Below are 23,165 nucleotides of genomic sequence, written 5' to 3' on the forward strand. Positions count from 1 at the left end.
CTTATCGAACAGAAAACAGTGTGTTCTGGTCAACGGTGCAAAATCGCCCTACCTTATCAACCCTGTTGGGGTTCCACAAGGTTCCATTCTTGGACCACTACTTTTTTCCCTGTACATAAACTACTTGCCTAATATGTGTCCTGAGTTGAATGTGCAAATGTATCAATCAAGAAAGTATCCAACACTATTAAATTCAACTTGCAAAATTTTAAACAAATCAGACCTTTCTTAACTGCCAATGCTACAAAGTCATACCTTCACTGTATGATTCTATCCCACATTGAATACTGTTTTACAAACTGGTCGTTTGCTTGTGCCACAAACCTTAAACCGATAGAACAGCTGTACAAGAGAGCTATCAAGGTGTTTGACAGAAAGACAAATTCATACCATTGCTCCAAGCTAAAATCCGGCATATTTACACTATTTGCATTTTTTTGTTTTAAATGTTCATTAATGTGAATTGTCCCCGCTAAATAAACGATTAAATGAAATGGTGTTATGGAGGTTTGGATACTCTGGTTCGATCAAAACTAGAATAATAAAGTGGAAGCTATTTCATTGCAATATCCGAACATGATTCCAGAGCCTCAGACAAACTGAACTTAACAACCCTGTTGGTTTTCTGCTCTTTTTTTCGTCTCCTTGTACTCATTTCAAACTGCTTTTCTTTCTTTTCGTCTGGCACACAAAAGTAATTTACTTCATGAAGAGGAACTATTGTTATGTGCCACACACTGTGATAGAGTGTTGGTGCTAAGCACACATACACCCGCAGACACACGACACACACACGCCCGCAGACACACACACACACACACACACACACACACACATAGCCTCCCTTGCCTCTACCTGCAGACAGTGTGGAGAAGAGATAAGGGTGCATCAAATGCACAACGAAGTATTGATTTCCATGCCAACCAATCTCACCCAATCAAAAAAGGTCACGCTGTGTAGAAATAAAAAAGGGCCTCTTTGTTTCAGAATTGCATGCTGGATAGCCTTCAGGCAGACAGATTCAGTGAGTGAGACAGTTTGAAGCGTAACGTTTTTCATCTGTGGCAGCAGGTAAAATTGGAAAACAGTATTGACATCTGACCAATGTAATGGCTCAGATACCGGTGCGAGAAAGGCATTTCTTTGTCTTCCTTTGCAGACAGGTAGTCCGGGCTCGCTCTCATGCATGGCGAAAGTACACATTGGTGTGAATCTAATTTTGGCAGCTCCACGCCGTGCCTTCCAAACTCAATCTGTATCCTCTGTCCGTCTCTCTGCTCAGCGAGACATGATTAACAAGGCAGCAATACAAATGTATGGGGCGGGGGCGGACTTCACCTTCCTATGGCTCGGTGTGATGACGGTCAAGATGGGGGCTTTGGGAGGCGTTTTGATCTGTTTGTGTTGTTGAGTGCTGGGTCCGGGTCACCCCTACATGCATTAATGAGGCTGATGCGGCGTTTGATGTTGGCCTTCAAATCTCCTTTGGTGCTCTGGCCCCGGTGTCCACCCCTCCATCCTCCCTCTTTTCTCACACACTTTACACACACAGTCAACATCACACGCAGGCACACACTCACTCATTTACATCGCCGGTAGGAAACACGCTGCTGCGCCCTCCTGCAGCTGATGATGAAATGGAGGAAGGATGTGCACCTGTGTTTGTTTTTTTATGTTTGTATGAAAGAGTGAGAGGTGGAGACATGATTTGTGACTAGTTTATGTATGTCGACAGGATGGCACTGAAACACTGAAAACAGCAGATGAGATGCTACCTACTTCTGACAAAAACTGCTGGTATATATTCTCCTCATGATTATTTCTTCTTTTTTCCCACTCATTCACCATGTACCCACTAAGACATTTGTTTTGTTTTGTTCAGGCAGCCAGCGCGGCCTTCCAAGAGCACAATTGCTTTCCTCTGCTCCTGTTTCCCGGTATGCTAATATCCTGTGATGATCAGAGGGATGCAGGGATAAAAGTGCTGCGCTTTAAGCACTTTGTAGTTTTTATAGTGTTGCCATAGTAACATGAAACTGGAGGACAAATCAATGTGGCTTCTCTCATTTGCATGGAGAAATAGAAACCTTAAAAAGAAACAGAAAGGGAAGAGGGAGGGAAAGGTAGAACAAAATGCAGTCCCACACTGCAGAGCATCACCCTTCCTTCAGTACGAGCTAGTTTAACAAGAACTGCCACTGTTTATGCATGGAAAACACTTCCTCTACAACAGGCCAATCGCTTATTAATGCTCGAGAAAACAGAAACAACCCAAACCTTTCTCCAATCCGTGAGCTCTAAGTCGCTACAACACCACCGTGCAGCTCTCATTCTGCAACGTTCACTTGATATGCACCCTGCATGCTGCTCACTCCACTTTGAAGTCGTTCACAGGGCTATGGAGCTGTGATTATCCTGCCCCTCACAACCCTTCCACTCCTGCTCTGAACCGTGTGCTGCCGACTGCAGGAGCCTCGCGCTACAGCTACGAGCCGGCCAACCAACGGCCGCTCTGATTCAGCTTGTGAATTCTTAATAGTTGTTCATTTGCTCTGCTTCTGCGTACGCCACTTGCCCTATCTCTTCATTTATCGGCTTCCCAGACTGGGCAGCTGTTAATGAATGGTGTAATTTATTCAGCCCAATCTGTTTGTCCTCGGAGTGCAGCGCTATATTAAGACTGAGCATGTGCACATGCATGGAGTGATTAGAGAACATCTTACTGTGCTATCAGAGCGCTGCAGTTAAAGTGTCTGCAGGTAGTGCACACCTGAGCCTCTTCCCTGGGTTTCATTAGGATAGTTTGGACCTTTTTAAAGTAGGGTCGTATGAGGTACTTCTCCATAGAGTATTACCTGCTGTAGATGACAGTCAGCACACCTGTTTGGAGATGTAGATTGGCGTACCGGCACAAAAGCTTAGCACGGATGTGGAAGGGGATGTTTTGTAGCAACCTTAAAGAAATCAATATCCATGTAAATGTACGCTCTATTTAGAATATTCTTACCACTACCGTCAAACAGCCCCTATGACAGGTAACGGGAGTTCATTATCTATTTATCATATTGGTTGAAACCAGACCCCATTGAAAACATTTGTAATTTCACCTTGCATAACATGGTGTTGTTGGTCTGCTGCTGACTCAAACGGTTTGTTTTGGTGCTGTTGTGTGTCTTTTGTGAATCCATTGTAACCCTTTTAAAACACACATTCTTCACACATTAACACAAACAAACTGAACAAGGCAGTGGTAGACCAGCAAACTCCTGTGTACTGCAAGGTCAAACAAATAAATATATATCGTGCAATTAAACTGATTTAACTTTTTAACGGTTGGTTAAAAGGTTTGCTGTTGCCTCAGATCCATAGCATTACATAGTTTAAAAATAAATGGTCTGTAAGGCTAAAATCCCTGTGTTCCCTGCAGAGGGAGTTTCTCTCCCACACACACACCCCCTGCCTGAAACACCTACATTGGACTCCTTTGTTTACTTCCGTAACATAGTGACATCATTATGTAACACCCGCGCTTCTATTGTCTTGCGCTCCAACACATTGTACGTGATAGGCTAAGGGGTGGGACATCTCTAAATGGTGACCAATCACAACAGAGTGAAACATTGACTTTTTGAACATTAAAGCATCTAAACATGTCATAGTAGAGGGACAAAATACAAATATGAACCTGAAAATGAGAAAAATACAGTATGTCCTCTCTAAGTGCTGGTATAATATGTAATCTTTAAGTGTCTGTTCTTTCAAATTGAGGGTGTGCTGACTGCCATTTTGAAAAAGACACCCAGACTGTCGACCTCACTTAGAAACATCCCTACTATCCTTTTAAATCCTTCCATTCTAATTGGTATTCATACAGAAAGATTGGAGGTGGCACCTACACCTTCTGTCAGCAGTCTCCTCCCATTCATCTATCACTACACCCAGCTGACTGCAGAGGATGTAAGTTACGCAAAACAGTTCGACTGCAGCCGCACCGGCTTTATAATTCATCATGCAACAGTAGAGGTTAGTGACAGAAGGAGGTTGATGTCAGATCGGCGTTCGAGGGAGCTCCCACCCATGAAGAGAGCAGCAGGGAGGTGATAGATATGAAAGGAGAAAATGAGATCAGGGGGTTGTGGGTGGTATTTGTAGCAGAAGTCCTATGGATCTCATTATCTCCATGCATGGTCAAGAAGTCATACTTATTGGTAATTCTGGCATCTGGTATGAAAGGAAAAGCACGAAACTCCTCATAATACATGGGATAATCTTTAGATATTAAATAAAGAGTTCCACATTAGCGGGGATCACATACTGTATATCCCCCCCTCAGGTTACAGCCAGGGGTTGAGTCAGTTCAAAGAGGGATGCTAAAGCAGGTTTGGCTGCATCCCAGAGAAACATGGTGTTCGTAAGGCTGGCATGTAATTACCTCCCAACAGCCCTCTGATTCCACTTAGCACTGTGCTTAATCTTTATAGGCCTCCATAATACATGGCAGCCATTAATCACTTCACATAGGTTGTTTGTCATCTTGCTGCAACATGGGAGCGTTCAAGAAAACAGAGGTTTGTTTTCAACACGGAGAGGGGGCGCATGACTGGAATTCTTGTGGCAATAATGGAATTTCAGTCATCCCAAGAGAGAATATCTAGGTATTTCTGTCGAGACGGAGTCAGAGATTTGCGGTGAAAGGGTTTGGGAACGGAATTCGGAGATGAAAGCCAGACCCCCTTGCCATTCTTCACACAAGGGGCCAAATTACAGATGACGTCGTCATTGTTTTCCACGGCCAAACAGATTAGCCTTAAATGAGTCTCTGGCTCGGTGACTGCGGAATCCTCTCATCAGGCCCAAGTCCACGTGGTAGCCTGGTGTGATATCTCTCAGGCAGGAGCCGAGTAAACACAGAATAAACACTGACATCATCTGGGAACTGATCAAGAGTGACATCAGTGGGAAATGTTAAAGAGCAGAGCCTCGTTTGAGGGTGGAAGCTGTTTATTAACTCTGAGACAAGAGCTGGAGCTTCAGGGTTAGGGTTAGTCATTTCAATTTAGCTTATTGTGCTATAATTACATTTTTGGTTAAGCTGTATGAACGTTAAGTGACCAAAGTCAATTATCAATGTTTTGGGTCCACTCACTTTCAGTTAGGCCTCCAAATAAAAGGTTAGCCTATCTGGCAAAACAGTTTTCCTATTTAAGAACTTTCTGATTATTGGACCATATGTGTTTCTTGCCCACCCTGTCTTTGTTGTAAGAAGGTCACATTTGGGAGAAGGGCTGAAAAAAGACTCTGAACACTGACTTTCAATCTGGTTTTGTCTTGTTGACAACGTATTTTCTCATTTGACAAGCTGAGGGAGTTGATGGACCATTTACCCTCCAAGTAGCTAATGCTCTAATGCTAGGTAGCCAGCAGTCTGCAGATATGCTGGTGTTGTCTTGTTAAAATACAATAAGTACTTACTGATAAATCGGTGTGTAGACTTTTCTTTGCTGAAACTAATTCTTAAACTGGACTTGTGTTCTCTACTTATTTGAACTATGTTGTACTGAAAGTCCACCGGTGTATGGAAGGAAACTTGTATTTAAAAGTTATTTTATATATATTTCTATGATGATCTAAAAACATGAACATTCTGCCAGAAAATAATCTATAATATTGTGAATTGGCAATAGGCACCGAGTAAATTACATTTTGGGACTATATAAGCCAGCCACAAGGTTTAGCGTAACTAAAACTGGAATAAAATTAATACCCAAGTTCTAAAAAAGCTAATTGTCCTTTAAAGCATACCAGGAAGGTGAAGGGTTGTTGCAGGTGTCCACAGTCAAGGGAACAGGCAGGTGTGCTAGCAGGCACACAGGCTACACTTAGACACACTCCTCAGTTAGGGCTTAATTGACAGAGCACCCCTGGACATTGACCAGGTGTTGCCTTCATGCTGTTCACATACCTGTCTCCTCTCAGCCACATGAATGTGGAGAATAAAGCTCTGATTAATTTAGGCTGCAGCTTCCCTTCACCAACCTCCTCTGCTGGCTTTGATCTGTATGCACTGCATTTGATCTTTAGTGAGGCTGTTAACAGCACCACTAAATTAGACCATTGGCCACAGACGAAGTCCGTCCTAATGACCGTCCCCTCTGCTTAACAAAAGGGCCGGGGCCTCAGGACGAACCAGTGCACACACACACACACACACACACACACACACACACACACACACACACACACACACACACACACACACACACACACACACACACACACACACACACACACACACACACACACACACACACACACACACACACACACACACACACACACACACAATGTATACATCGCTTCAGGGGACATTACATTGACTTACATGCATTTCCTGGAGACTTATCCTAACCTTAACCATAACCAACACATGCCTAACCCTAACCCTTAACCTTACCCTAATCCTAAACCTAACCAAGTCTTCACCCTAAAATTAATTATTCCTCTCATGGGGACCTCCAATCTGTCCCCATAAGGGAGGCGAGTCCCTACACGTGACTGTGTAAACAGATGTAGGTCCCCACAAGTATAGTAATGCAAGGCCACACACACACACACACACACACACACACACACACACACACACACACACACACACACACACACACACACATACACACACACACACACACACACACACACACACACACACACACACATACACACACACACACACACACACACACACACACACACACACACACACACACACACACACACTCGTAAACTAAGCAAGGCTTTGTTGAAAGATAGTACTACAAAATAAGGAAAATCTCTGATGTTTATATTTGGATGTTTATTCCTGAAAAACGACACATTTATTATGCTATGTGTATTTATTGAATCTTTGATGTGGACTAGGGTTAGGGTTATTCCTCACTGCATCGTTGAAAACTAATTTGGTAATAGTTTCTATTAAGTTTATGTCTATATTGTTTAAATTAATAAATAAATTGTGTTCAAATCTGCTCATAGCACTGGATAATAAGCATCAAAGGCAAAATGTAAATACATTACATATTATATTATAAATCATTCAAATATGTTTAATGCTTTGAATGTATAATCATATCACATTGTACATCTTATTATGATTACTTAAAAGGTCAAATATTATAATAATTCATAATTGGTCATTGTTTGCTTTAAGTAAAGTGTTAGAAATATTAAATATGTGCAAGAACAACAGAAGAAATATTGTAAAATATTGTTATAGTAGTTTTATTTACAACAATTCGACAATTCCACTTAGATTAACATATTGTCACATTACTGTATAATAATGGTGATTATAATGCATTTTTCAAATATAGGGAGAATGTTTGTCCAATGATTTTATTCCTGGACTTGATATTATATTATCTGAGAGCTTATCACTTTATTGCAAAGATATTGTTGATTATCCTCTAGTTCGCTCTGCTGAGATGTGTGTTTCATGTTTTTTTAAGCAATTATATAATTCAGAGGTTGTTTCTTATCTATTTAGATAATATATAATTTATGTGAATGCATGTGTACCACATCATGATACTTCTCCATTGAAATGCAAATTCCCTCTGGGCTGTCCATAATGAAGCCTTATGGGAATAACCGTATTGGAAATGTAACCATTTCACCCCGAGGTATAATTGTATTTCTTTATAGGCATATCTAAACAGGAAGATAATGCCGTGTGTTATGCAGATACGATATTATCTGAAAATTGAAATCTAATTAAATGTCAATATCTATAGAAGGAAATCAGCTTTATGATCTATTCATATATATAATCTGTAGCTTGACATGGAAACATATCAGCTGTCACTTTTTCCAACACACAGCTTTACTTCCTAACATGGAAACCAGTATTTATGTTAAAGGCGCAGTTACAGTGTCAGTTTAGAATAGCTGGTGCTTTTTGGTCCAGCTATAATAAGCAGTCATGGCCTTTTAGTGGAAACCTACACATGTGAATCATGCTCACAGATCACAGACATGCTCTCAAGGTCTTTTACATCTAATCTGATTTTCTTTTTTAAACATGGCCTTTGATGACTCTGCAAAGTAAGTTAGCTTGGCAATTCCCACGAAACATCATGAGGGCAGTTGAAAGGGAGCAGCACAGTCACACGGTCTGGCCCACATTGTCTGTTCAATAGAAATCCCCCACAATCCTGTGTTTCTCTGACAACCTGGAGAAACTGAGAACAATTGGAGAGCTGGTGTGAGAGTCACAATGTAAAGAGGACATATTGTGCTTTTTTTCAGGTTCATATTAATATATTGTTCCTCTACTGCAGGGATGGGCAACTTGGATGGTGGTGGGGGCCACATAATTGATGTACTGGCCACCAGGGGGCTGCAGATTCACTTGGAACACACACACACAAATTCCATGTATTGTATGTAATTATTAACAAATATACTAAGTCTGACATCTTCATTGACATTTTACAATCTTTCAGGGAACATCCTCTAATAAGCTCAATAAACAAATATCAGTTCACAGAAATGTTATTTCATTTTTACAAGTGGCATGTTTGTATTGAACAGGTTATTAAACAGTGGAATACAACTATTTAAAACTATTGGAGAGCACGGAAAATGTGTGTGTATTGAGATTAACCATTAGATGACATAAACATGAAGTCATGAACACTAACCCAGACATTAGTTGTCTAACTTGAACCTAAGACACTTGTAGCCAGTCTCTGCATTCCCCTTATTCCACAATGAGGGGAATGTCAACACAGACACCTGTCAGCCCGCACTCTGCTGTTCCTCAGCGCCGCTCCCCCTCCCTCCCGCTGAAATTATGAATGAAAAGCGTAGTAATCATAGATAACACGGCAGGGTCCGTGACAGTTTGTTTTCATCTGATTTCAAATAAACAAAGTCTTGGTTTTTAGAATATTCAACTTGTTTCGCCAAATTCAGATGATAAATACAACTTTGAAGCTTGTAAAGGCATAATTACAAGCGGTAACTTAACGTCACAGCAGGCATAACAACAGCCAGTGTTTCTACACACAAAGGCGTCACAGATTATTTCGCGGTATTTGGCTGCCGAACTAAATCATGTACGCAGCTCGAGACGTAACTAGGAGCCTAGTGGACGGTATCAGTACTACAAGGAGTTTTTTTTATGAATTACGTTGTTTATAAATTAATCTGAGGGTCGCAAAAAAAGGATGCGGCCCCCGGTCCACCATCTGCCCTTCCCTGCTCTACTGTGACATGTCTCCATGCTTTAATGTTCAAAAATCCCTTTATTTTTCTCATAATGCCTCTTTTCACCCTCTGTCTGAAACCAGAGCCCAGTCTGCTCTGATTGGTCAGCTGGCCGGCTCTGTTGTGATTGGTCAACCACTTAGAGATGTCCCGCCACTTAGCTATCGTGTACAATGTTTGGAGCATTAGCCAATAGAAGCGCAAGTGTTACTGGTAATGTCACTATGCACAGAAGTTTTTGTATAAACTGTGATGTAACAGCTTTGTTGAATCACTGTCTGTCTTTAAATTGTCAGTAGTATGAGGAATGTATTCTGGGCATATGGATATGATTGATATACAGTACATACTGTGAACAATGAGTGCATACTGTAGACTGACAAACACTAGTAAACACACAAACACTAGCATTTTGGAACGCATGAAGGTGCAGGTTTATGATGATGGTGAAAGACTTATTTCGTTATTTGATTAAAGCATTTCACTTTGGAGCCAAGAGGTGATGATGGTGGTGATGGAAGGTAAGAGACTCTCTTTGAAGAGAAATATTTTTCTCTTTTTTGTAAAGCCAACATTTTCCAGATCAGTTATGACAACGTTCTAGACACTAGTGATCTGAATCTAACAAGACATGTGTGGTCAGACAATATGACAGCATTTTCTTAGGCTGTTTTATTGAGGTGTTCTAATTCCAGTATGCCTCAAGCCTCTACTTGTTACAACATGACATCATGAGACTTAAGCTACCATATAGAATTAACCTCAAATGTTTCACATATATTCCTCATGTTCTGATGTGGAATTATCCCAACATTAATAAATCCAAGAATTTAAAGGAGCATTATAGATTTGTTTGGCCACGTGGGGGCAGTGAAACAAATTGCAAACCTAATATGGAAATTACCCTAAAGTTAATATGTTTAACCTGTTGGAAGTCCTGTTTCTGGTTGACGATTAGTCCAATGTTTCCTCTGTTTTAAGCATCATTGACTACTCATGGCATTGGTGCCGGATGAGGTAAGGAGAGGGAAGGCTCATTTTTCACGGACTATTGTTTAAAAACAACACAATGACATTATTATGTTTAAAACAGCAATTATTTGCAACACCTGACCACTAGTAATGCACAGCGCAGGAGTTACAGAGGGCTGGAAAGTTTAAGCAAGGTTCTTATTAATTTTGACGGAACGAATGATAACTATTATCTTACTAGGCTACAGAAAACGAAAAGTCACCACAGAAAGTGGCCTATTTGTGAGCTAAATGCAGGTAATGCAGAACCACCAACCGTTTCTGTGCAAACATACCTACATACAGTTTATGTACATAACTCCTGCTGTAGCCAGAGGCATACAGCACATGACAGAACTTCAGTTTTCAGTAATAATATTTTTAGTTGACTATAAAACCAAAGGCTTATAGTAACAGGATGGTATTTGGAGTTGCTGGACATAACTTTAAATTAATTAATTTTGAGTTTTGTCATACGGGACATGAATGGTGGTCTCCTGGGTTAAAGTGCTGTGTTATTTTGTCCCATCCATCCCCCCTTATTACCACATTAACTTACAGCAAGTGAAGTTGATCTGAGCGCCTGCTCTGGATGGGTGTACATTGGAGTCAATTGAAGATCCCAGGCCTTCTAAAAAGGTGCTGGATTGTGTGACAAATAGTTGGTATGAAACAACAAGAAAATGCTGTGCAGAGTCCGGCGAACATTGTCTTTCGGTTTGTCATTCTGTCTGATAACTTTGTCATAACTAGGGCTGGGAAAGTTAACGCGTTACCGCATTAATTAGTTACAGTGACAATTATTTTATCGCGCATTGACAATGTTTTTACTCAATATTATTATTTTGAAAGTCCGTTGCTCACTGGCTCTGAATACCCATTCAGACAAACCAGGGTCACAGAAGGGATTGGGATGTTGATAAGTATTGGCTTTGGATGGGATAGGCATCATCATGACTCTCAACCAATGAGAGTATTTGGGGCAGGCTTAAGATTGCTGCAGTGCTCTGCTCACATGAACCGAAACAGAAAATAAGTGGCGGGGACAGAAACATGGAGAAGGTACTGAACTCTTACATGGACATTGTCTATCTCTTCCAGACAGCGGAGTTGATGTAACCAGAGTTATTTGTAACCACTGTAGAGTTTATTTTCTTATCACTGGACACTGAGGGTAACCAGTTTTCTTTTGTTTCTGAAACGTTAATGGCCTGGCACTGGCAAATAGCTCTGGTTTTATATTTGATTTGATTACATTAATTCATGTTTAAGTTGAGATTTACAATAAATATTTCAACTGCTGCTGTTTAAAGGGAATACTGCTGTTAAAAAGTACCTTATTTATATAAAGTGATTGCAAACCAAATGTTAATGCACTTTCATTCATATACTTTTCAAAGAAAAGTGCTTGTTTATAACAAAATATTGATGTGTCCAATTGAAATACTTGCGATGACAGCATACTTGACTAATGTTAACGTTGTTGGGGGTCAATGAGCAGCTTGAGTAGAGTCCTCTGTTGGAACAAAATCATCGAGACAAAAATGTCAAACAAAAAATTATATTTTGCTTGCGCTTGGGCATCAGTATTAGATATACTTTTATTAAACCCAATTTATCACCAAGTATCATCAACAATTACACAAAATTCCCAAGTGCTGCATATATTATTACATTCACATATTCTGTTTTACAGATAAATTAATATAGCAACAACAACAATCCCTTCAGATACGTGGAATAATTTAAAGAGTGTTTTGCCGGTGATTTTTCATTTAAAATGGCCTTCACATACTCAGAGATGCACAATTTATAACATGATGCAAATGGCAGAGATAATTTTCTCATTTGCAAATGTACACAAATACAAGAGGTCAGAAGGGTTAACTAGTTGCAGCGCTACATTGACACACTGCTTTTTTCACTTAGGTAGTTGTTATCTATTAGTGATTGCTGAGTTTAATACCAATGGATATAGATTTACCCATGGCGTGTTTATCAGCCTCGGTTTATGTGCAGTTAATTGCCTCCATGTTGTGGAACAGATGGTGCACTCACTTCAATAATTAGCTTCTGGGAGTGTCTGTTAATTCCAGTCAGCTCAATATGTTTGTCTCAGCCAATGACACATCACACTGATAACCCCGACGAGGTCAGTCCTCACCTTCCTGTAATGATTTTAATAAAGTCTTCCCTTCCTCTCCACACCTTACTTATTATACTGTCAGTCAACCCACGTTAAGTGCTGAGTGAGCAACAGCTGAGGTAGTTTGTTCCATAGGCAAACGGCAAAACCTGCAACCATTTTTCAAAGCTCATTATTTATTAATCATAATTGTTGATAAAAATGTGATGTTATCTAAGAAAATTGAGAATGTATTAGTAGCTTGTGCTTTTAGAAGCCTCCTGAATTAGGCCAGAAAGAGTGCTGATATGAGATTTTTAGACCTCTAGCCGTATAGTAGTAACCTCATTAACTGGATAGCATGGTCGAAAACCCCATGGAAAATCCCCACATAATACTTATATATTTGTTATGTTAAAGGGAATATTAGATTATGAGTCAAAGGGCTGCATTAATAACAACTCATGTATACCATAATGGCATTCCATTCAATAATAAATGGGGTTAAAACAAAGTGTACAGTACACAGAATGTATTTGCATAAAGTAGTAAAATAAAAGAGCATGAATGAGAGTGGAAAACACTCGCTGTTATGACGTAATCTACAGTTAATCCCATTTATAAGAACTGTAAAAGGCATTCATTACAATGAAAAATAAAACCGCACTGAAAAAACCGAAACATTGACTTTATTAAAATGTATTATTTCAACAGATTTCAAATAACTGTATAAGGTTAGTTTAAAGCTATTTTTTATTTTTATTTAAAGTGGACCTATCATGCAAAATGCACTTTTGTACGTCTTTTACGTGGGTTTGCTGTCCTGGCTCCAAGATGGTGGAATGAGCTCCCCATTGACATCAGGACGGCAGATAGCTTGCACATCTTCCGGCGCAAACTGAAAACTCATCTCTTTCGACTCCACTTCGAGCGTTAGAACTATTAACGAAGCACTTTTATACTAATAAAGGACTGGCTTACCTAAAGCCAGTTGAGTAGCACTTGAAATGTTTGGCTCTATGAAACCTGATGTACTTATATGATTCTGTTTTCTTCAAGGTTGTGTCTTCCTGGTCGAATGTACTTATTGTAAGTCGCTTTGGATAAAAGCGTCAGCTAAATGCAATGTAATGTAATGTTTTATACATGAATATGTGTCCCCGGTGTGTCAGGGAACTCACCAAGTGTCAGAAAACACAACCCTCTCTCTTTTCCTCCATACCCAAATCTCTAAAACCGGGGCTGCAACGGATCTGATACAGACTGATACAGATTTGAAATTGTTCTGACGTCAGAAACGGGGAGCTCCGCCTATATGGGTAACTCTCCACCTATCAGGAGGAGACAGCCACGGCCATTGCCGTTCGAAAGCGCTGGAGTCGCTGTAGTACATATACCAGGCCTGTAGGTGGTGCTGTAGTCTGCCACAAAAGCAGCGAAGAAGACTTCTCACAGATTCAGCCCTTGCAAAAACAGGGCTAAAAAAAGAGCAAATAGAGCGAAATGAGGCATGGCTAAAATGCATGATCTGTTTGGTATTTTGAAAAAAAAACTTCGTAGACATGTTTTATATAGGTATGGCCCTACAATATATTATTCAAATATAGCATGATAGGTCCACTTTAAATACAAAGAAATTGGTTAAATCTGTTGACATAATACATTTAATTAAAGTCGAGGTTTCAGTTTTTTGTGCTTGCTAAGGTTTTTTGTGCTTGTTAAGGTAGAGAGCGGAGCTACCCAAATGTAGGAGACAGGTATAGCTAACCTAACACCAAATACCTTTATTTTATGGTACAGTGAAAAAACTGACCCTTTCACATTAATAACCACATGGAAGGTTCTGAGAAAGAAGGACTTAAATACAAGCTGAACTAATGAGGGGATGAAGTGCAGGTGGTTGCAGGGCTGATGGAGAACAGGTGGAACATATCTATGTTTTTTCCAACCCACTCTAGATTTGAACACGCCCACTTCTGCATGATATAATCATCAAGAATGTATTAAGAGATCGTGACCGTCCCCATCTAAACAATGCTTAAGTAATATCATGTTGACTTTAGCTTGGGGGAAAAATCCATATGAGGCGCTACATTTTCATTCATTTAATGTAGATCACACTACAAACTACCCTCTCCCTCATCTCCTGCCATGGCAGTCAGTGCAAGTTTGAATCATACTGCAAAGAGTTACAACGGAATATTTAATATAAGCTGACAGTGTGGGAAAGTAACAAAGTACATATACAAGTGCTGTACTTACCTTGTTAAATGTCTTAAAATGCTTATTTACTTATCTGTTCCCCTTAATTTGTATGATAAATTACTATTAAAATATTAGTTAACCCATTTCTGCAAAACTGTGATTGTCTTTCATATTTAAAAAGTGCTATTTTCACCAATTTTCTTTGGAAAAGATGCTCTATTAAGCGTCTGTAGCTGTCAAATGACCTTTTTCACGCGTTGAAAATGCTGCGGGTGACGCTCGCCGATGTGTGAGTGGGATTGGTACAACAAATCCTCCAACTCATACGACCACATAGGTCGATTGTTCAAGCGCTTATTACGACCTATAATCACGTTTTAAAGTTTTCGACCTCTAGTGCTCCCGTTGAATGCAAATGCTCCGGAGGGTCGCATATTCACAAATAACCCTCTCTGGAAAATCCTAAATTGTAGAATAGTTTGGCCATTAAAATGCTTTTTGATTAGATTTCTAGCGAGAAGTGTATATTATACTTTCAGAATCCACGTCCAGTGGATGTGTAGGATCTATAGTTTGATAGATATTACGAAGATGATTTGAGGCCCCGCCAGGAGGACGTGTATGTCTTTCCCCCTATAAGTTAGCGTCAACACTCACGGGGTGAAAACAGTATTTCCGGTCTCGAAGTTTTCATAATAAAACCGTATTCCCCCCACTGTCAAATGATTTTAAAGCTATATATGCAGTACTCATCCTCTAAAAACATCAGTTTATCCTTGTTAATTACACTACATTAATTGTTTTTCCCATAGGTTTTTCGCTTTCGATTCTGAGAGACACATTTGGTTTTTCAGAGGTTTTTCGGTGATTGGATGTTTTAGCGGCAATGCACGTTGGGATATGGTGTTTATGCGATATGAAATCCGAAAACATTTAAAAAAAAAATAATAATAATACTTTATTCCGAGTGTGCTTGCTTTTCTCTTTGGAAGTCATCACATAGCGGCATTGTAATACACGGTTCGGCTGCATTCAATATTACTTATCTGCCGTAGTTCTTTATTTATAGAGCCCTGATGAGAAGACTTCTAGACAAACAGGAAGAACTGCCACCGAAACTGAATACTTGACGTGGATCCTAAATATATCAGCAATTAAACAACATCTTCCATTTCTTTTCACAAAATACGTCTCCTTGCAGTATCAATAGTAATTCGGCTGACTTTTATATTTGATCCAATTGGTAAATAGGCTGTATTTACACCATAACGGTACACAGCTGATAGAAAGGGACTTGTAGCTTTAAAATATATTACTGATTTTCTTTGAAAATAAGAATGTAAATACTGAGTTGAGAGAATAGTCTGTGTATACACATTCATATTTTATGTTTTATTAACTAGACCACTGTTTTTTTAGCCCGCACCGCCTAGTGGTTAAAGCACGTTATTGAATTTTGTTGTTGAATATGTTATATTTGATGAAAACATTTCAATATTAAGGGTAGCCTACATACAAAATAGGGGGAAAGTAGAAGGTCAATGATAGAAATATAGAATAGACAATATCAAGAAGATACTGTAGTGATCTCTACAATAAAACAGCTAGTGGAGGACGTCCAAAGATATTAATAGGAGGATGTGCAAAACAGACAAACTAATAAGGCTTTATTTAAACATTAAAGAATACTTTAAGTTAAGGTCTTCTTTTGAATAAGAACAACACTTTTGGGGTATCAACAGATAAATATTAAGCCTGACAAAGTACTTAGCGTCTAATATATTGCATAGTTTATTTTGGCACTTGACAATCACCCTGAATTTTTGTGACAAAAACATTTCCCAATTTGGGATCAATAAAGTAGATCTTATCTTATCTTAAGATGATCGATGACTACTGCCATATTTGCAAAATGTGCCTCTGAACCTTGACAAGTGCATGTTTCAGGCTTATCAATTAACAACAGGAGGGGTCACAGACATAAGACCAGCTGTTAAATAAAGCTCTTATGACCTTAGCTGGCATGTGGGTCTATAATTATATGTTTTAAATTTGATAACACCAATGTGTTTTGTATCCCCTAAACCTCCAGGGGTGTACACAGTTTAATACTGGCAACTTCTAATTATGAGAAATACGAAAACGTCTATTAAAACTACAATTCCCAGTAGAGACGTGTCATAGAACATGTTGCGAAACACAATAGCTAGCATGTGTAGTTCTGGGGGGGGGAAGGGGGAGCTGGGCTGGACCCGTTCGAGTCCAGTTTTGGATAGTCTGCCGTGGTTACATTCCATTTCCAAGAGTTGTTTGACGCTCGGCGTAACCTTGTCGCACTGCCACTCCAACATCCAATTACAGAGCTTGAGGACTAATCACGGGGTTTGTAACGCAAAGCGGATGTTGTAGTCTCAAACGGTAGCTGAGGATTCTGGGTAGTGTAGTGTCTTCGGAAACTCTGTAGTGTCTAAACTTCGAAAAAACGATTTGTTTCTCCGAATCGAAGGTTAAAAACACAAAAGCATTGTTCACAATTTAAACCAATCAATATTGTGTAATTAACAAGGATAAATTGATGTTTTTTAGTGGATGAGTAATGCAGATATCACTGTGTAATCATTTGACAGTGAGGGGAATACTTCTGGTTTTATTATAAAAACTTTGAGACCGGAAATGACATCAACTTTACATGGACGCTGCGTAAAGACATAGTACACGTTCTCCTGGCGAGACCTCAAATCATCTTGGTAATATCTATCAAACTATAGATCCTACACATCCACTGGACGTAGATTCTGAAAGTACAATATACACTTCTCGCTAGAAATCTAATCAAAAAGCATTTTAATGGCCAAACTATTCCACAATTTAGGATTTTCCAGAGAGGGTTATTTGTGAATAAACGACCCTCCAGAGCGTTTGTAATCAACGGGAGCATGTTGTTTCTTACGCGACCACTAGAGGTGCTACACTGTAAAACGTGACTATGGGTCATAATAAGCTGCTGAACAATCAACATATTTAGTCGTTTTTTGTAGGAGGACAGGCTGGAAAGTTCTTAACAAGACAATCAGAAAAGAGGAAAACTTTTTCAAAACAAAATAGGAAGCAAATAGACTAAAAACTTGGATCATGACACCTGTTATAGATTATTCCCTAAATGACAGTTTAACACAGATTAATGGATTGATACAACCAAATTACAAAAAAAGGGTTTTCCCCTTTACCTGTTTAGTTGTTGTTTTGTGTATCTCTTCCCTAAAATCAAGTGATATGCTTTAAAAGAATCCTCAATTCAAAGGTTGCTTCAAATTCGAGAGATGGTAGGCTATACATTACATGGAATAGGTAAGTAAACAAAAAGGTAACCACAATTATCAGTCAATGTGACTTGTTTGTGACAATGAATTACAAAGATGTAAGAATTTTACTTAACAAATTAAAATAAATGTTTTAAAACAGCCTGGATGGTTGGTCATCAATCCTTGGTGGAAGGTGGAAATTGTGTTTTTTTTTAACATAAAACTTCAGTATTGAATATCCGGAAATATTTCCCTCACACTTCATCAGAGAGAGATGAACATGAACACAGAGGACAATGTGAGCAGGAAGAACGGGCCCTGGGCCGGACTGATAAGGACAAATGATCAATAATATATAATTTAACACTCCCATTTGATTTAGTCTGGTAATGTTATCATCATTCACAGGCAATCCAGGAAAATGCCATCAAATAATGACATCTCCTTCTTCTCACGTCCTTGGGCCACCGCTGAGTTTAGATAGACGGACAAAGTCATTGTCAAAGACTTTTTTAACATTTCCACATCGATGATGAACAGATGTCACAGCTCTAATGGATTTTCTGCCACCGGCATTGGGGAAGAGTATGATGTGCATAATAACTGTGATACAAACTGTAGGAAAGTAATTCTCTGCTGTTTCGTCCATGTGTTTTGACCTTGCTCTAAAACTATACATCTGTCCTGCCTCACCCATACTGTATGGTATAATTATGTATTTCATATTTATTTCTATGGGGTAATAAATACTGTTGACTTGCATGTGGTCCTTATGTTCCATAGTGAAGTAAGCATTCGATACGTTTTATACTTAATACTGAAGGCACAATAGTACAATTACATTATACATTAAGGCAAAAACATTGATCCGGAACATGTTTTTATTCAGACTAGTGAAAAGAAAAACATCCAAAGTTCACATTTAGGTGTTCAACTTTCTCCTTCTTTCACCAAAAGTTATCATTAGATAGTGATTCATGGGGAACTATATTACTAATAGAATCAAATACTCTATACCCCTGTAGTGTCTTGCATAATCTATAGATTTTAGCAATACAGGCCTATATTAAAAGGCAGTTACATTAAAATGCTTTTCTCATACAGTGGAGAAGGTTTAATTCCTATCTATATTCTGAAGGTGTTTTTAAAGGGGCCCTATTCTGCTCATTGTCAGGTGCATATTTGTATTTAGTGCCTCCCCTGTGACATGTCTCCATGCTTTAATGTTCAAAAAGCTCTTTATTTTTCTCATACTGCCTGTGCTGCAGCACCTTTTTTCACCCTCTGTCTGAAACCAGAGCCCAGTCTGCTCTGATTGGTTAGCTGGCTGGCTCTGTGGTGATTGGTCAACAGCTTAGAGATATCCCGCCCCTTATCCTTTCACGTACAATGTTTTAGAATGCTAGACAATAGAAGTGTGAGTGTTATAGTTATGTCACAATGTTCTGGAAGTAAACAAAGGAGTTCAATCGAGGCGTTTGCAGACCATTTACATGCACTAAAACCCATAACACACTAAAGGAAAGGGAGAACTCCAAAAAGCACAATAGGGCCTCTTTAAGAGGGACTTTTTCATTCATAATCAGACTCATAAACAAAATAGATATCCAACATTAACCTTGATATATATGTCAAATTAAACAATAATTGTGAACCTGGCTTCATCCAGCTTTTCTGTTCTGTTAAATAATTTACTTACAGGTCTCCTATCATGCAAAATGCACTTTTTGATGTCTTTTATACATAAATATGTGTCCCCGGTGTGTCATGGAAATGTTTTTTATATATTTGTATATGTCTAAATATAGCACGATCTTTAATATAAGTAATCAACTTGGGAAGTTTCATGGGCAGGGCCCTGGCCAACTTGGGGCCCCAAGCGACATTGTGAGATGAGGCCCCCCCCCCCAACCGACAGGAGTGAAACATTTTTTTTTTTTTAAACAAAGTAGGCTACTTTACAAATATAATTCCTGTTTATTATTATTATTATTATCAACACAGTTACTTTTTTATACAGTGAGGTAAATGGTAAATGTATGTCGTTTAGTATGCGTTTACAGGTGAATACGTCTGCATTTCCTGCCAAATACTAGCCTCAAAAAGAATTAAATATAATTAATGCAAATAAACTACTTCTACTAATAATAATAATCATAATCAATTCAATAATATAAATACTATATTATTTTATTATAATATAGTTGTAATATAGTCAAGATAAAACATGCTTATGACATGCTCAAAAACTGATATTTCTTAAATCTGTATTCAAATGTAGTTCCCTCTGTCAGCAATGTATCAACAACTACACACACATTGCTATCAGTATTTCTCTGTGTTGTGGTTGACATGATGATGACTGTTAGGAGTTAAGGGGAGAGGCTGAGCATCACCACGAAATGTGCAAATTGACATACAAATGAATAAAAGGGGAAACAATGCTCAATTTTTTTTAGGCTGTAAACTTTAACTGTTATGTAAGCCAACTAGACAGACAGTGTATCACTCTTCCTCCTGAACATTAGCAGATAAAAGGCATCACATACTTGAATGAATGTTAAATAAAAAATGCTGGAAATAACATGCATCTCCATTAGCCTATGCTATGCAGAGACTGCCTTCTTCATGTCGTGAATTGCAGCTGATGTTTTAATATGGCAATTGGCAATTTGACTTATACAACATTCGCAAGTTGTACATTTGACTCATACAATAACCCACCTTCGAGTGATGCTCTAGTTTCTTCCTGGTTAGTTTTTTTCCCCCTCTTGCTTGCGCCGGACTGAAACTAGGCTTGTTTGAGGCAAGCGAGACCTGCGCAGACCTGCGCAGTTGCGATCAACGTCTTGCTAGTGCAATGCATGATGGTTAGTCATTTTGTCCGACTTGCTCTGGAGGCTCGCCTACATGAGACGTTGAAATCTCGCGGGACAAAGACGCCCGCAGCCTTGAGAGCGAGGCGCGGCCAGGCGGCGCAGTTCCTCTCCACGGGCTGCGGAAGCGAAATGCTTGATGGGAAACGACTCGCTGGTATCTCGAGCTGAGCGCTCATTGGTGGTTTTTTCCACGTGCTGATGATGAAACTCTCCAATTGGCTGGGCAAAAGTTTGTTGTTGTTTTGTGTCAGTTTTACGTCGCCACATCCATTCCCATTTTTCATCATTGTTCCACAATATTTATCATCATGAAATGAATATCTATATTTTATACTATACTTGCACTGCTTACCGTTTCATACTTTATATATCTTAGCATATTCATACACACTGTTCATACTGCTCTCAGGCTGCTGTGTATATCTAGTGTATTCATACACACTGTTCATACTGCTCACAGGCTGATATCTAGTGTATTCATACCCCTCACTGTTTATTCATCATTCAATTCATTGTATATTCTATTCTGTAGATTGTGTACATTACTTTTCACTTTACTGCTTGTTGCACCTGGTTAGAAGCTAAACTGCATTTCGTTGTCTCAGTACCTGTAATATGTGCAATAACAATAAAGTTGAATCTAATCTTGAGCAGGAACAAATGTATTTACTTAGTACATATCTGACATTAACGATTAAACACATGTGTGCATTCTTTATAAATGCAAACCGAGTCAAGCCGACTCCGGAGGTGGCGGTATGCACCTTCAAGCTGTTTGCAATCCGCCAAAAAACCGAGAGAAGAAGAAGAAGAAGACGAAGCCGACTCCGAGCTGTCCGACTTCAGGCGAGCTTTTTGAGACCTCCCCCGGCTGCGATCGGCTATTCTCGTCTACTTTTGAGGCGAGCCGTAACGCGTCTCAAACAAGCCTACTGTCTTTTCACCGACATCTCTTCTCCTGCACAAGTGGCCGTATCAAAGCCGTGATTGGTCAGATGTCGATTCATTGCAACGGTGTCGGATTACAAACGTGCTCCCCTTGTGACCTCTCACTCTCGCAGGCAGGGGGTGCGCGGACAACTGCGTGGAGAACTGTGAGGAATTGCAGTATCTCCTTCTCCTTTTTTCTGTTTGTCTGTCTTCCTGGCTGGGCGTGGTTGACCTACTTTCCGTTTCCCATCATCACTGATTACCACTACTCACCTGCTGCTGCTTAAAACTCCGGTTCGATCATCAGACTTCGCCAGTTCTTCGTATACTCACAGTGGTAAACTCCAGTTCCGGCTGACTAGAATTGCTAGTCTTTTTGTATACTCTTCCAGTTGGATTTTTCATATACTAATCCTGTTCTGTTTTGTGCCTGTTCCAGAAACTCCACATTCCATTCCGTCCTGCCTGCCACGTCCAGCCCAACCTCCGTCTCAGCCCTGCTCCACGTTCTTCCCACTCTGTTGAGAGTTTGCTTTGTCCCCTGCCTGGTTTTTGTGGACTTAAATAAATCCAGTCTTTTTGACACTTCACCTAAGTCTCCGTCCCAAGTGTTCTTGCATAGCGGGTTCAAGTTTTGAGTCTCTTTACGAGGAGCGTAACAAGAACTGCGCACAGCAGCTGAGGCCCTCTGGGCGGGGCCCCCTGCGCAAGGCGGGGCCCCATGCAGCCTGCGTGATTGGCCTGTAGGGAGGGGCGGCCCTGTTCATGGGGGTCCATAAAGTTTATATATTGTAAGTAACCATGTAATGAATCAGTGCATTGGACCAGCTTGTTGGGACATCCTGCACCAGGACTCCGTGGTGGCCTAAGATCCTAAACTCAAGACATGTACTGTACGTGTGCCTGGGCTCCAGCAGCAGTTGTGCAGATCTTCAACAGTCTGCGTATTGTCAGCCAGCCGGTTACAAAACACATACTCGCAGTCAGATTGTTCCACAGATGTGTGGGCTGACCGGAGTTTCTAGATTCCACGTCTGTCTATCCGCATTGGCAGACGTCGGAGCTGCCGGGGGTTAGATGTTATTTGCGGAGCTTGGCGTAAACAAGCCGGTCACGGCGAGCCAAGTCAACCTGACATCCGGAGAACAGGAGAGTAAGCAACGTGGGGGGGGGGGGGGGTGCTGATTGCTCTCTGCAGGCCGCCGCAATCAGCCTCTGAGATGGGATCGCTGCAGATGTGGGATGGAGGTTCTCCATATACAAAGTGCTGGGGAAAGTTTTTTATTATCCTGTATTCGTAACATTGTTGGGTAAACAGCTGGAAACTCAGGAAGGCCTTGGTGTCAGGCTTATTTTTAATCTACATTAATATAATACACCTTCGCAATATTTCTTTATATTAATCTTCAGTCTTAATTGAGATGGAGTTTACCAAAGGGGAAGTAT

At 39.9% G+C, this 23,165-nt stretch overlaps 1 long non-coding RNA gene across 1 annotated transcript in view; it reads left to right on the forward strand.

Annotated features, from left to right (window-relative positions):
- Positions 1 to 22,271, forward strand: part of LOC117551516 — a 53,744-nt gene extending 31,473 nt beyond the window's left edge. The window contains exon 3 of the long non-coding RNA XR_004569804.1: positions 22,159 to 22,271. This is a non-coding gene — a long non-coding RNA (uncharacterized LOC117551516). The remainder of the gene's footprint in view (positions 1 to 22,158) is intronic.
- Positions 22,272 to 23,165: the final 894 nt, after the last annotated feature.

Source organism: Gymnodraco acuticeps, unplaced genomic scaffold, assembly GCF_902827175.1.
Source record: "Gymnodraco acuticeps unplaced genomic scaffold, fGymAcu1.1, whole genome shotgun sequence".
Classification (NCBI taxonomy): domain Eukaryota; kingdom Metazoa; phylum Chordata; class Actinopteri; order Perciformes; family Bathydraconidae; genus Gymnodraco; species Gymnodraco acuticeps.